This window comes from Jaculus jaculus, chromosome X, assembly GCF_020740685.1.
Source record: "Jaculus jaculus isolate mJacJac1 chromosome X, mJacJac1.mat.Y.cur, whole genome shotgun sequence".
NCBI lineage: Eukaryota > Metazoa > Chordata > Mammalia > Rodentia > Dipodidae > Jaculus > Jaculus jaculus.
This window is the reverse complement of record NC_059125.1, coordinates 110,543,011-110,557,186: the sequence shown is the minus strand read 5'-3', so window position 1 is coordinate 110,557,186 and position 14,176 is coordinate 110,543,011.

Genomic DNA, 14,176 nt, shown 5'->3' with positions numbered 1-14,176 from the left:
AATCCTCTCTTCAGAAGGATTAGAGGAGACCATCTAGGTGAGTCTGCTAGAGTTGCTGTTTAGGATTTCAGTCATAAAGGACTGGGGTCATATCAGAGCTCTTACATGAGATTGCTGGGAAGAGAAAAAGTGATAGAGTAAATATGAAAGAGTTCTTCAAGAGCTGTGACAATGAATCAGAGGCATTTAATATTAAGTCCAAAGTGCTAAGAACTGGAGGAAATGCCAGTAAACTATAACCAGGAAAAGGCTAGAACAAATAGAAGTTCTTGACTGAAATGGGGAAGGATTATTGTTGGAAAATACTGTAGGATATGGGACTTGATAAAACTTGCTGATTGCAATTCACTATGTAGTCTCAGGTGTTATCCTCTAACTAACATCAATCCTCCTACCTCTGCCTCCTGCCTGGCTCCATGCACATGATTTTTTTAAGTTACTAAAGGTTTTGGACTCCTGGGAAATTTCTTTTGTCTTGTCTTCCAGATCTGAGGTTCAGCTCTCCACATGTATAATTCTGTTAGTGAGAGTTCTAGAGAGGCATTCACAAGCTCTATTTGATTTCTGGTTTGTGTTGCATTCGTCTGTATAGTATCCATCCCTTTGTCAAGTTCCAGTTACTGTCCAAGTTTCAGGGTTGTGGTTTGATTTCCCTGATGCTTCTTGGAATTCATTCTTGCATTTAATCATGGCCTCATTGAGCTTAATCAGCTGGTTATTGCGATCCTCTATTTTCTGACTCACCTTCATTTCATTTATCTCTCTTTTGAAGTGTCTCTGGATTTCCTCCTTTAAGTTAAGTCTAGTGAGTGAAGCTGTGTGCATTTCATTTATGCAATTATTGTGTTTTTTTTTATTATTTGCTTCCAGATCAGTGATTCTCTTGGTTAGGGTCATATAGCTTATTGTGTTTTCATTCTGGTGTTATGTTTCTGTTCTCTCCTCTATGTTTTCATTGGCGACTTCCATCATAGGAATAGGCAATCTTCGTGGAGATCTCTTAGCTTGTTGTTTTTCATTGTGTGTGTGTGTGTGTTTGTGTGTTATGATCTACCCATCTCTGGGATAAAAGTCTTAGGCTTTTTTTTCAAAGAGGAAGCAAGACCTTGCCCTTTGTGCTCTGTTTCTGGTTTGAAGTGGCTTAGAGTGGGATGATATTGCATCCACATATGCACAGATTGTGTAGGTTGCAAGTGTACCAGGAACTATGGGCTGGCGGCTGACACGATAGCTGTCCTTTGAGGACCAGAACCTCTGCAACCCACTATCCCAGCAGTGCCTTGCCTTTGGGGCTCAGGAGCAGTAGCACTTGCCCCTGTTCCCCCACTGTATCCCAGCTGAGCAGGTTGTGGAGGAAACATTGGTACCCTCTGGTGGGTAGTTGCCAGATATTCCTGACTGGGGGGTTACAGGTGGATGCTGGAGGCAGGGAAGTGGAGGAGGGGTGAAGAGGTAGGTGGACCTCTGCCATCCAGAAACCAGGCTTGAAGGTGGTCTGACGACATGGCTGGTGTGGGAATTAGGTAAGCAGAGGCAGCCAGTGGTGTGGCTTGGCATGATCAGAGGAGAAAGCAGAAGCCAAAAAGTCTGCTTAGGCTGGTGGTATGGAGACACTCAAGGGTCAGGGGCATGGGATAGGGACCTCCAGGTGCTAGATGCTGTCATGGGGCAGAAGAAGCATGGGCCCTAACACTTGTATTGTGGGAACCTACAGGGATCAGAAGTACAGGGACAAGTGGTTTGGAATTGGGCAAAAATGTGGGCCCTAGCTCTAGCAGGGACAGACGGTGTTGAATGGAGTGAAAGGGTGGTTCTTGGCCCTGGCACCCTGGGGATTCACGCAGGGGTCAGTGGTACAGGGAGGGGTGAAAGTGCCATACAGTGGGGCAGAGGCATGGGCCCCAGTTTTGGCACAGTGGGAACCCCAGGGACCAGTGCCACAGAGTGGGGCAGAAGCATGGGTTTCGGCCTTGGCTCCAGCATGGTGTGGATGGGTAGGGGCCAGCAGCTGGGGTGGGGCAGAGGCATGGGCCCTGGCTGTAGCAGTTGGGAACCCACAGGGGATGACAGCACAGGAACTTGTAACTTAGGTGGGGGCAGAACCATGGGCCCTAGCTCTAGCACTTTGAGGACCTCAGGCATGGTGATTTGTTCAGTGGCAGATGGGAGTGGGAGGTGGCACAGAGATCCTTCAGGTGGGCAGCAAGGGGATCTGGCACCCAGGTCAGAGGTACTAGCATGGAAGCCTGGGCCCTGTCTCCCACACTATATATACTAGTTCAGTGGGTTGGTTTCCTCTCTAAGTGAATGGGGCATGGATAAATTCCAATCACCAGACTGTCCTGCTGGCCTAAACTCAGTGGGCTGTGTTAGGCACCAGCCCACCAGAGCCTGTGCTTGTGCCCTAGCTGTGCCTGAGAGTGTATAGCAATTGGCAGATTCTTGAATGTGCACCCCTATTCCCACCCAGTGGAGGTTCCTTAAGACCTACTAGTACTGGAGCCTGTCCAATTCTTGCCCAATTTCAGTCCCTGAGCACTAGCATGGTTATGAGTTGGCCCATCTTGGTTGGAAGACACTGAGAGAAATGGCACCAGGGCCTCTAGCCACTGCAAAAGAACTCCAGACACATATGCCACCTTATGCATCTGGCTTATGTGGGTACTGGGGAGTCAAACCTGGGTCCTTAGGCGTCACAGGCAAGCACGTTAACCACTAAGCCATTTCTCCTGACACTGAAAAATTTTTTAAAAGCAAATATGGATAGTCAGGACCAAAGTACAAAAAGTCAAATACAATCTGTCTAAATTGGGGATCGCTTTTTATCTCCCCAGGTGATTCTAATGCATAGCCAGTGTTGAGAAGGCTTGAGGTATCAATCAGGTTTAAATGCTCTTTCTTTAGAAAATGCTGAGAAAACAGTATCAAAGCAATAGTCCATGCTACTGAGATAAGCATTATTTCTTTTGGCCCCACTCTTGGCTACAATTTATGTATGTCCCATCTTTTATTTTTTTTCTTGTAGCTTCTCTCCTTATAGCTTCTGCCCTACTAATGAGAATTTGAGATGTGTCAATATTCTATTTACATGGAAACTTTGTGCTTGGAATATGTTACTGCATGCCATCAGTAGATCACAGTAAGAAGTTATGATGTTATCAAGTTATAAAGTAGGGTTTTTTTTCCCTACTTTTTGAACTTCTAAGAAAAGGTCCCACTCTGTAACCCAAGTTGGCCTCAAATCCATGGAAATCCCTCTTCCTCAACTTCTCAAGCACTGAGGGTCCAGGCATGATCCCCTTTGCACAGGTAAAATAGGGTTAAAAATAGTTTCTGGGCTGGAGAGATGGCTTTGTGGTTAAGAGCCTGCCTGTGAAGCCTAAGGACCCCGGTGGAGGCTCAGTTCCTGAGGACCCATGTTAGCCAGATGCACAAGGGGGCGCACAATTTGGAGTTCGTTCACAGTGACTGGAGGCCCTGGTACGCCCATTCTCATTCTCTCTCTCTCTCTCTCCCTCTTACTCTCTCTGTCTTTTGCTCTCAAATAAATAAAAATAAACAAAAAAGTTTAAAAACTTGTTTCTTTGTGCTCACTCTTGGTCTTTGCAAATTTTTAAGGGCACATAGCTCTACCCCTCCTTTGAGCAGAATTGTGTACCAGGTAATGAAAGCCTAAAAAACATTCATAAACACATGTGAATAACACCAGTCAAGTCCATTCATGATTCATTTTTCTGTTCTCCAATAACACAGCCATAAGAAGTCAGGCAGATTGCTCACATATGTCATAGTGCATCAGACTAAACAATAGATTCATGAAATGAAAATTTGGCTCTGTAAACTAAACTACCACCATTAACTGCAAGATTTATAATTCGTTTTTCAAGACAACGAACATCTCTAGAATCTTGGGGATTTTTCTCACCTTAAAAAAAAAAAACTGGAAAGTACTGAGAAATGTATTAACTTCCATTTCCCTCTGCCACCTTTGAAATGCATAGGCAACAGACCTTATTTTACCATTTTGGATTTTAAAAAAATGTTTTACTTGGGAGAGATAGGTAGAGGTAGAGATCACGAGAGAAAGAGCACATGTACGAGAGAGAGAGAGAGAGAAAAAAAACATGGGCATGTCATGGCTTCCTGCTGCTACAAACAATTCCAAGATGCATGTGACAATTTGTGCATCTGGCTTTATGTAAGTACTGGGGAATTGAGCCCTGGCTAGCAAACTTTAGGAGGAAGAACCTTTAACCACATAGCTGTATCCCCAGCCAACCATTTTTGATTTTTAACCTTCTTTCCGTTAAATTTCTCTAAAATTAGAATTTGTAGAATCTTAATTTCTATAATGCAATTTTACAAAATATGAGTCTTATCACAAAATATTCAATGTTATATTTTATTATATTTTTATTTGTACGTGTGTGTGTGTGTGTATGGGTGTGCTATGGTATCTTGCTGCAGTAATTGAATTCTCTGTTGGGCTTTATGTGAGTGTATGGGGAATTGAGTCTCAGACTGGCAGTCTTTAACTGCTGAGTCATTGTCCAGGACTCCTTAAGATATATTCTTAAAATTCAATTTAAAGTTTTATTATATGGAATGAATATATCAGTCAGACTTCAAAGAGAATTTAATATAAAAATATGTGAAACGGCATGAAGGGAGGACCAAGTATCATAAACAATCATAACATTGGGAAGCTGACAATACCTCTTAAGGCAAAGGAAACAATTTATGGGTTTAATAGAAGATTTTCGTGGAGAAAATTTTGTGGTATCATGCCACAAATAGTTGGTAGGCTCACTGTGAACTGAAGACCAGACTGGGCTAGAGTGAGACCCTGCCTTGAAACACAAACAAACAAAAAAGAAGAAAAGAAGGAAAATTTTGTGGTGGCATTTTTTTTCAAGTACTTGAATTGAACTTAAGGCCTCAGGCATAGTACACTGTGGTAGTATTTTGAAGGGACAAGAACTTATCAATGGTGAGATGAGATGATTATTTTAAACATAGTTCTTGCTGTCCACTTCCACTCTGGTTCAAATCTTTATCATTCCTTGTCTAAACTAAGAGCATACCCTCCTTACTAGTTTTCTGGCACCTCTTTTCACACATTTGCCCACCAACTAATTTTTCTGTATTCATGATATAAAATTATATTTTAAAAAACAAAAAAATAGTAGATCATGTTTTTTGTTACTTTAAGCTTTTTTTCTTGGTTTTTAGAGGGTAGGGTCTCTCTTTAGCCCAGGCTAATCTCGAATTCATTATGTAGTCTCATGGTGGCCTGGAACTCAGGGAGATCCTCCTACCTTTGCCTCCCAAGTGCTGGGATTAAAGGTGTGCACCACCACACCCAGCTACTTTAAACTTTTCTTATTTAAGAGGGAGAGAGAGAAAGAGGCAGATATATATATATATAGAGAGAGAGAATGGGCAAGCCAGGCCCTCAAGCCACTGCAAACGAACGCCAGATGCATGTGCCACCTGGTGCATCTGGCTTACATGGGCACAGGGAAATTGGACCTGGGTCCTTAGGCTTTGAAGGCAAGTGTCTTAACTGCTGAGCCACTGCTCCAGCACATACTTTAAACTTTTTTGAAGACAGGGCCTCACTATTTAGCCCAGGCTGGACTAGAACTCCTATTCCTCCTTAGTCTGCCTCCTGAGTGCTAGAACTATAGTCATGTGACACCATGCCTTTCTGCTGTTGAAACTCTTGAAGTGATTCCCTCCCCACTTAGGAAACACAATTTAGATTTAAAATGACCTGCATGACTGTACTTGTGCCTATCTAACCTAATTTCATTGCCTATTTTCTCCTCCTTTCTCTATTCTGAACAGTGACCTTTCTCTGGGCTCTGTAGATCTGCTATCACTAACTGTGCTTCAGGAGCTTTGTACATACTGTCCCTGCTGTGGGGAAAGATTCTTGCTCTTATCTACTTAGCACTTAACCTTCAGATCTTAAGTCAAATGTCAACTCCTCAAAGAAGTGTTCTCAGATTAAAATCAGGGTCTACATGCTCTCAGGATACCAAAACACTTTAAAGTCATGGTCATATCTGCATGGTCATATGTTAAATTCCCTTTTCACTGAGTTCTGACTGATTTATGCAAATGATACAATAAGACTTTCACTTAAGAATAAATTTTACACAAGCAGGCACCTTCTGCTGAACCATCTACTCAGTCCCAAGATTTTATGTATTTATTTGAGGAGGAAATAGTGAGTGAGAAAGAGATAAATAAAGAGTGAGAGAACCAGAGCCTCCAGCCACTGCAAATGAACTCCAGATGCATGCGCCACCTTGTGCATCTGGTTTATGTGGATAGTGGAGAATCAAACCTGAGTCCTTTGGCTTTGCTGGCAAGCGTCTTAACTGCTAAGCCATCTATCCAGCCCCCAAAGCTTATTTTAAAATGTAAGTAACCATATGTGTTTTATGATAAGACTTGTATTTGGCCTGGCATGGTGGTGCATGTCTTTAATCCTACCACTCAGGAGGCAGAGGTAGGAGGATCGTTGTGAATTTGAAGCCAGACTGAGACAACATAGTGAATTCCAGGTCAATCTGGGCTATAGCAAGACCCTAACTCAAAAGAAAAAACAACCAAGACTCATACTTATAAAGTTACTATTATAGATGCTCATATCATACTAGCTGTAATTTTAAAGAAAAAAAAAATTTGAAGCCAGGCATGGTGGTGTACACCTTTAATCCCAGCACTTGGAAGCAGAGGTAGGAGAATCGCTGTGAATTCAAGGCCACCCTGAAGCTACCGAGCGAATTCCAGATCAGCCTGGGCTACAGCAAGACCCTACCTTGAAAAACAAACAAACAAAAAAAGTTTAAAAATCCAAAATGGTAAAATCAGGCCTGATACCCATAGAGTTCAAAGGTGGTAGAGGGAAAAGAATTTAATACAGTTCTCAGTATTTTCCAGTTGATGTCCTAGTACTTACATGTAAGTTATGCAGTTGACTCAATCTCCCATTAGATTTCAAATTATTTGAAGGCTGAACTTTGCCCATTATGCTCACTAACATAGGTCCTATATGAAGCATATGGCATAAAATCAACACAGTTTTTGCATGCTTTTTATTTACTTGCAAGAAGAGAGAGATAGAGACAGGAAAGACAGAGAAAATGGACACGTTAGGGCCTCCAGCCACTGCAAATGAACTCCAGGCACATCAGCCACCTTGTGCATCTGGCTTTACATGGTCATTAGGGAATCAAAGTTATCAGGCTTTGTTGGAAAATGCCTTGACTACTGGGCTGTCTCTTGATCCCACACATAGTTTTCAATTAAATTAATCAATTACTTTAAGGACAAAGGCTGAGTGTCAGCAATCCTCAGTACCCAATGCAGTGATCAACGCCTAACAGGTGCCCAACAAATGTCTGTTAGGTTATCAGTTGGCCTTGAAATGAGTGACATTTGGATGATTTTTCTAGTTACCCAACCATCTGGGGTAATCTTAAAAGTGTCTGGAGGGGCTGAAGAGATGACTCAGTATGCAAAAGGTGGTATATGTGTCTGCATTTTTTTTTGCAGTGTTGAGAGACCCCAGCAACCCAACTACATACAAGTGGATAAATATATGTTGAAGTGTGTCTGGAAGTATCTGCATTGATTTTTTTTTTGTTGCTGTAAGTAAAAGATTGCTCAGCATAATTGGTCTTATATATAAGTATATGCATTGCAGAACAAATCCTAGTCTCTAAAGGCTCACCTCAGCACCCTTTCCCAATATATAACCAGATTTTATTTTTGTATCAGAGAGCACAAGTGGAAATGACTACACTACAAAGCAAAACGCACACACACAAAAAATAACCAATGATATATTCTTCTTACACAAATGATGGAAATTGCATGCTGGTTACTCATAAATTCCTATATATTTTATAATTTCTCTTGTCACCTGAAAATCAGGTGGCTTATTTGCATCCACTTTGCAGTGATAACACACTGCTGAATCCATTAACCAATCTACCCTCTCCCCCAGAATGTCTTTAACTATTTTCATGAAGATACAAGTCTCTTTTGCCATTTAAAACCAGAAGATGCAAGGCTGGAGAGATGGCTCAGCTCTTAAAGGATTTTCCTTACAAGCCTGACAGCTGACATTTAATTACTCCATGCCCATGTAAAGATGTATTCATAGTGGTGTATACATCTATAATCCCAACGCACCTATAGCAATGGGAGGTGGAACCAACAGAATCTAGAAGATTTTGGATTGGCTATACTAGAGCATGTAGCAGCCAAACAATGAGAGAACCTGTCTCAAAGAAGGTGGAAAAAGGACAAATGCTCCAAGGTTGTCCTTAGACCTCTACCCATGTGCTGTGCCACGCACTCATCCACACACATTCACATGTATACACACAAAATTAAAAAAAAATACTAGCATGTTTAAATCACAAAAAGCAATCACAGATAAATTAACTTACACTAGTGATAATAACCACCTTTAGGTGAATACTTGCTTTATGTCAGTATGGTGGTTTGAATGTAAAATATCCCCCATATCCTGGTGTGTTTGTGATCAAGCCTCAAAAATAATCCCTAGCTGGTGGAGATTTGGGGAGGTAGAACCTTTCTGGAGGTGTGTCACTGGGGGTGACCTTAGTGTGATATAGCCCAGTACTGCTGGCCACATACTTAGCTCATTCTCTCTACTTCTTCCCTACTGATGCTATGAGATGTGACGCCTGGCTGTCTGCCTCTTCCATGACTTCCCCACCATGATGAAATTTCTCCTTAAAACTGTAAGCTGGAAATAAACCCTTTCCTTCTACATAAGATACTTCTGTTTGTGTTTTTGCCCCAGCAATGCTAGAGCTAGAGTCAGAAATTAAATGTTTTGAAATTATCTGTAATACTTGCAAGAGACCTAAGGGATCCTCTTTTGACATATAAAAAACCTGATGTTCAGAGATATTAAAGTACTTCCTCAGGGTCACAGTTTAAATTAATTCTCTAGTCACACACACAAAAAGACAGTGTTATTGAAGTACTATTCATGTACTATATCTTTTTATAATAGTATCTCCCTTTTCTTCCTTCAAGTATCCTAACCTACAAAACAAGACTTCTTTTTGTCTTTCCTTGTCATGGCTTTGGGAATAAGCTTCCCATCCAAATGACTAAAACAAAGTATTATTCTCAACCACTCAGAGACATGACCTCACCACAAACAGATTTTTAATTTCATGTTTTTGTCCCAGCAAAGCAGTAGATTAAATGTAATGTTCACATCTCCTTCACAGTAAATACTTTAGCAAAAGAGAGAATAATGTGGCTGAGAAGAAAAAAAAAATTATATCTGGGATTCTAGTTCCCTATCTTTCACAAACTAGCTTCATTATCTCAGGCAAACCACTTAGCTTCTCAGCACCTTAGTTTCAAATCTAAGCAAGTTGAATCTCTTCTAACTCAAACACATTCAATTCTCTTATTTTTCTTGTCACTGAAGCCCACCTTTGAAATTTGAAAACAGGCGCATATGAAATTGTTGTCATCTTACTCTGGCTGCTTAGTGAAAGAAAGACAGCTAATGATTCTTTTTCAATGGCCACCCAAATATATTATTGAGAGGCTTTTATTCTTAAATAATAGCATCCCAGACCTTATGTCTATTTTCATTTTTGTTTTTGTTTTTCAAAGCATGCTATCACTCCAGCCCAGGCTAACCTGGAATTCACTATGTACTCTCAGGCTGGGCTTGAACCCATGACAATTCTTCTACATCTGTCTCCCAAGTGCTGGGACTAAAGGCATGCACCACTATGCCCAGCTTATTTCTTTTTTTAAATGTTATTTATTTTTTGGGAGCAGACAGAAAGCCAGAGAGACAGAGACAGAGACAAAGACAAACACATAGAATGAGGATGCCAAGACTTCTACTAACTGCAAATGAACTCCAGGTACCGGCTCTCTTTGTTTATCTGTCTTTAGGTAGGTACTAAGCAATCAAACACATGCCATGAGGCTTCACAATCAAGTGCCTTTAGCCACTGAGTATTCTCTACAGCCCTTGCTTAGATTTTTCTTACTTTGTTTTATATAGGGTCTCACTTTAACCCAGGCTAACTTGGAACTCACACTCATAGCTCTAGGTTGGCCTCAAATTCACTGCAATCCTCCTATCTCTACATTTCCCCAGGAGTGCTGGGACTAAAGGTGTGCACCATAATGACTTTCTTTATTTTGCTTTCTTTTTTTAAAATTTTTATTAGCATTTTCCATGATTATAAAATATATCCCATGGTAATTCCCTCCCTCGCCCCCTACACTTTCCCCTTTGAAATTCCATTCTCCATCATATTACCTCCCCATCTCAATCATTCTACTTACATATATACAATATCAACCTATTAAGTACCCTCCTCCCTTCCTTTCTCTACCCTTTATGTCTCCTTTTTAACTTACTCGCCTCTGCTACTAAGTATTTTCCTTCTCATGCAGAAGCCCAATCATCTGTAGCTAGGATCCACATATGAGAGAAAACATGAGGAGCTTGGCTTTCAGGGCCTGGGTTACCTCACTGAGTATAATCCTTTCCGGGTCCATCCATTTTTCTGAAAATTTCATAACTTCATTTTTCTTTACTGCTGAGTAGAACTCCATTGTATAAATGTGACACATCTTCATTATCCACTCATCAGTTGAGGGACATTTAGGCTGGTTCCATTTCCCAGCTATTATACATTGAGCAGCAATAAACATGGTTGAACATGAAATTCTAAGGAAATAAAATGAGTCCTTAGGATATATGCCTAGGAGTGCTATAGCTGGGTCATATGGGAGATCAATCTTTAGCTGTTTTAGGAACCTCCACACTGATTTCCACAATGGCTGAACCAGATTGCATTCCCACAAGCAGTGTAGAAGGGTTCCTCTTTTCCACATCCCCACCAACATTTATGATCATTTGTTTTCATGATGGTGGCCAATCTGACAGGAGTGAGATGGAATCTCAATGTAGTTTTAATCTGTATTTCCCTGATGACTAGTGACATAGAACATTTTTTTAAATGCATATATGCCATTCGTATTTCTTCCTTTAAGAATGCTCTATTTAGCTCCCTAGCCCGTTTTTTTATTGGCTTGTTTGACTCCTTATTATTTAACTTTTTGAGTTCTTTGTATATCCTAGATATTAATCCTCTATCAGATGTATACCTGGCGAAGATTTTTTTCCCATTCTGTAGGATGCCTCTTTGCTTTTGTCACTGTGTCCTTTGCAGTGCAAAATCTTTGTAATTTCATGAGGTCCCAGTGATTAATCTGTGGTTTTATTGCCTGAGCAATAAAAAAGTCTTTGCCAAGACCAATGTGTTGAAGGGTTTCCCCTACTTTTTACTCTAGCACTTTCAGAGTTTCAGGTCTGATGTTAAGGTCTTTAATCCATTTGGACTTAATTCTTGTGCATGGCAAGAGAGAAGAATCTATTTTCATCCTGCAGCAGATATATATCCAGTTTTCCCAACACCATTTGCTGAAGAGGCTGTCTTTTCTCCAATGAGTATTTTTGGCATTTTTATCAAATATCAGGTGGCTATAGATGCCTGGGCTTACATCTGGGTCCTCTATTATGGTCCACTGATCTACATGTCTGTTTTTCTGCCAGGACCACACTGTTTTTGTTACTATGGCTCTGTAGTATAGGTTAAAATCAGGTATGGTGATACCACAAGCCTTATTGTTGTTGCTCAGTATTATTTTAGATATTCGAGGTTCTTTTGTGATTCCAAATGAACTTTTGGATTGTTTTTTCTATTTCCATGAAGAATACCTTTGGAATTTTGATAGGAATTGCATTAAATGTGTAGATTGCTTTTGGTAAGATTGCCATTTTCACAATATTGATTCTTCCAATCCAGGAGCAAGGGATGTTTCTCCACTTTCTAGTGTCTTCTGCAATTTCTCCCTTGAGTGTTTTAAAGTTCTCATTGTAGAGATTCTATACTTCCTTGGTTAGGTTTATTCCAAGGTACTTTATATTTTCTGATGCAATTGTGAATGGGAGTGATTCTCTGATTTCACCCTTTGTGTGTTTATTGTTAGCATTTATGAAGGCTACTGATTTCTATGTATTTATTTTGTATCCTGCTACATGGATGGAGGTTTTTATCAGCTCTAACAGTTTGCTAGTAGAGTCTTTAGGGTCCTTTATGTATAGAATCAAGGCATCTGCAAATAATGATAACTTGATCTCTTCCTTTCCTATTTGTATCCCTTTTACGTGTGTCTCTTGCCTTATTGCTATGGCTAAGACTTCCAAAACTATATTAAATAAAAGTGGGGGCAGTGGACACCCCTGTCTTGTTCCTGATTTTAGTGGAAAAGCTTCCAGTTTTTCCCCATTTAGTAATATGTTGGCTGTAGGCTTGTCATAAATAGCTTTTATTATATGGAGATATGTTCCTTCTATTCCAAGTTTCTATAGAACTTTTATCATGAAGGGATGTTGGATTTTGTCAAATGCTTTCTCTGCATCTAATGAGATGATCATGTGATTTTTGTCTATCAAGCCATTTACATAATGTATTATATTTATAGATTTGCGTATATTGATCCATCCCTGCATCTCTGGGATAAAGCCTACTTGGTCAGGGTGAATGATCTTTTTGATATACTCTTGTATTCTGTTTGCCAATATTTTGTTGAGAATTTTTGCATCTATGTTCATGAGGGAGATTGGCAATTTTGGTAATTTTCTTTTTTTGTTCTATCCTTGCCTGGTTTTCGTATCAGGGTGATGCTGACCTCATAGAAGGTGTTTGGTAGAATTCCTTCTTTTTCTATTTCCTGGAAAAGCTTAAGAAGCAATGGTGTTAGCTCTTCCTTAAAGGTCTGGTAAAATTCATCAGTGAACCCATTTGGGCCTGGGCTTTTTCCAGATGGGAGATTATTGATAACTGTTTGGATCTCCATGTTTGTTATATGTCTATTTAAGTGATTAATCTCACTTTGATTTAATTTATGTAGGTCATATAAATCAAGGAAATCATCCATTTCTTTCAGATTTTCATACTTTGTGGAGTATATGCTTTTATAGTATGTCCCTATGATTTTTTGAATTTCCCTGGAATCTGTTGCAATGTTACCTTTTTCATCTCTGATTTTATTAATTTGTGTCTCTTCTCTCTTTCTTTTGGTCAGATTTGCTAAGGGTTTATCAATCTTGTTTATCCTTTCAAAGAACCAACTCTTTGTTTCATTAATTCTTTGGATTGTTTTTTTTTTTTCTTTCTATTTAATTAATTTCTGCTCTAATCTTTATTATTTCTTCCTGTCTACTGATTTTTGGTTTGCCTTGTTCTTCTTTTTCCAAGGATTTAAGGTGAAGCATTAGGTCATTCACTTGCGACCTTTCTAATTTCTTAATATAGGCACTTAAGGCTATAAATTTACCTCTTAGAACTGCCTTCATTGTGTCCCAGAGATTTTGATATGTTGTGTTCTCATTATCATTTGACTCTATAAATTTTTTGATTTCCTTCTTGATTTCTTCATTGACCCATTCATCATTTAGTAGTGTATTGTTTAGTTTCCATGATTTTGTGTATGATCTATAGCCTTTCTTGCTACTGATTTGTAGTTTAATTCCACTATGGTCAGATAGAATGCAAGGAATTATTTCAATTTTCCTGAATTTGTTAAGATTTGCTTTGTGTCCTAATATATGGTCTATTTTAGAGAATATTCCATGTACTGCTGAAAAGAATGTATATTCTGCAGCCTTTGCATGAAATGTCCTGTATATATCTGTTAGGTCCATTCCTTCTATGACCTCATTTAGTCCAGATGCCTCTCTGTTTATTTTTTCCCAGGATGACCTGTCAATTGATGAGAGAGGGTGTTAAAGTCACCCACCACCACTGTGTTTAGAGTTATCTGTGACTTTAGTTCAAATAGTGTTTGTTTGATGAATTCAGGAGCCCCCATGTTAGGAGCATATATGTTTAGGATTGTAATGTCCTGTTGGAGTGTGCCCTTAATCAATATACAGTGACCTTCCTTATCTTTCTTGACTAACGTTGGAATAAAGTCTACCTTGTCAGATATTAGGATAGCAACCCCTGCTTATTTTCTAGGCCTATTTGCTTGAAACACCGTTTCCAACCTTTCACCCTGAGATAATATCTAT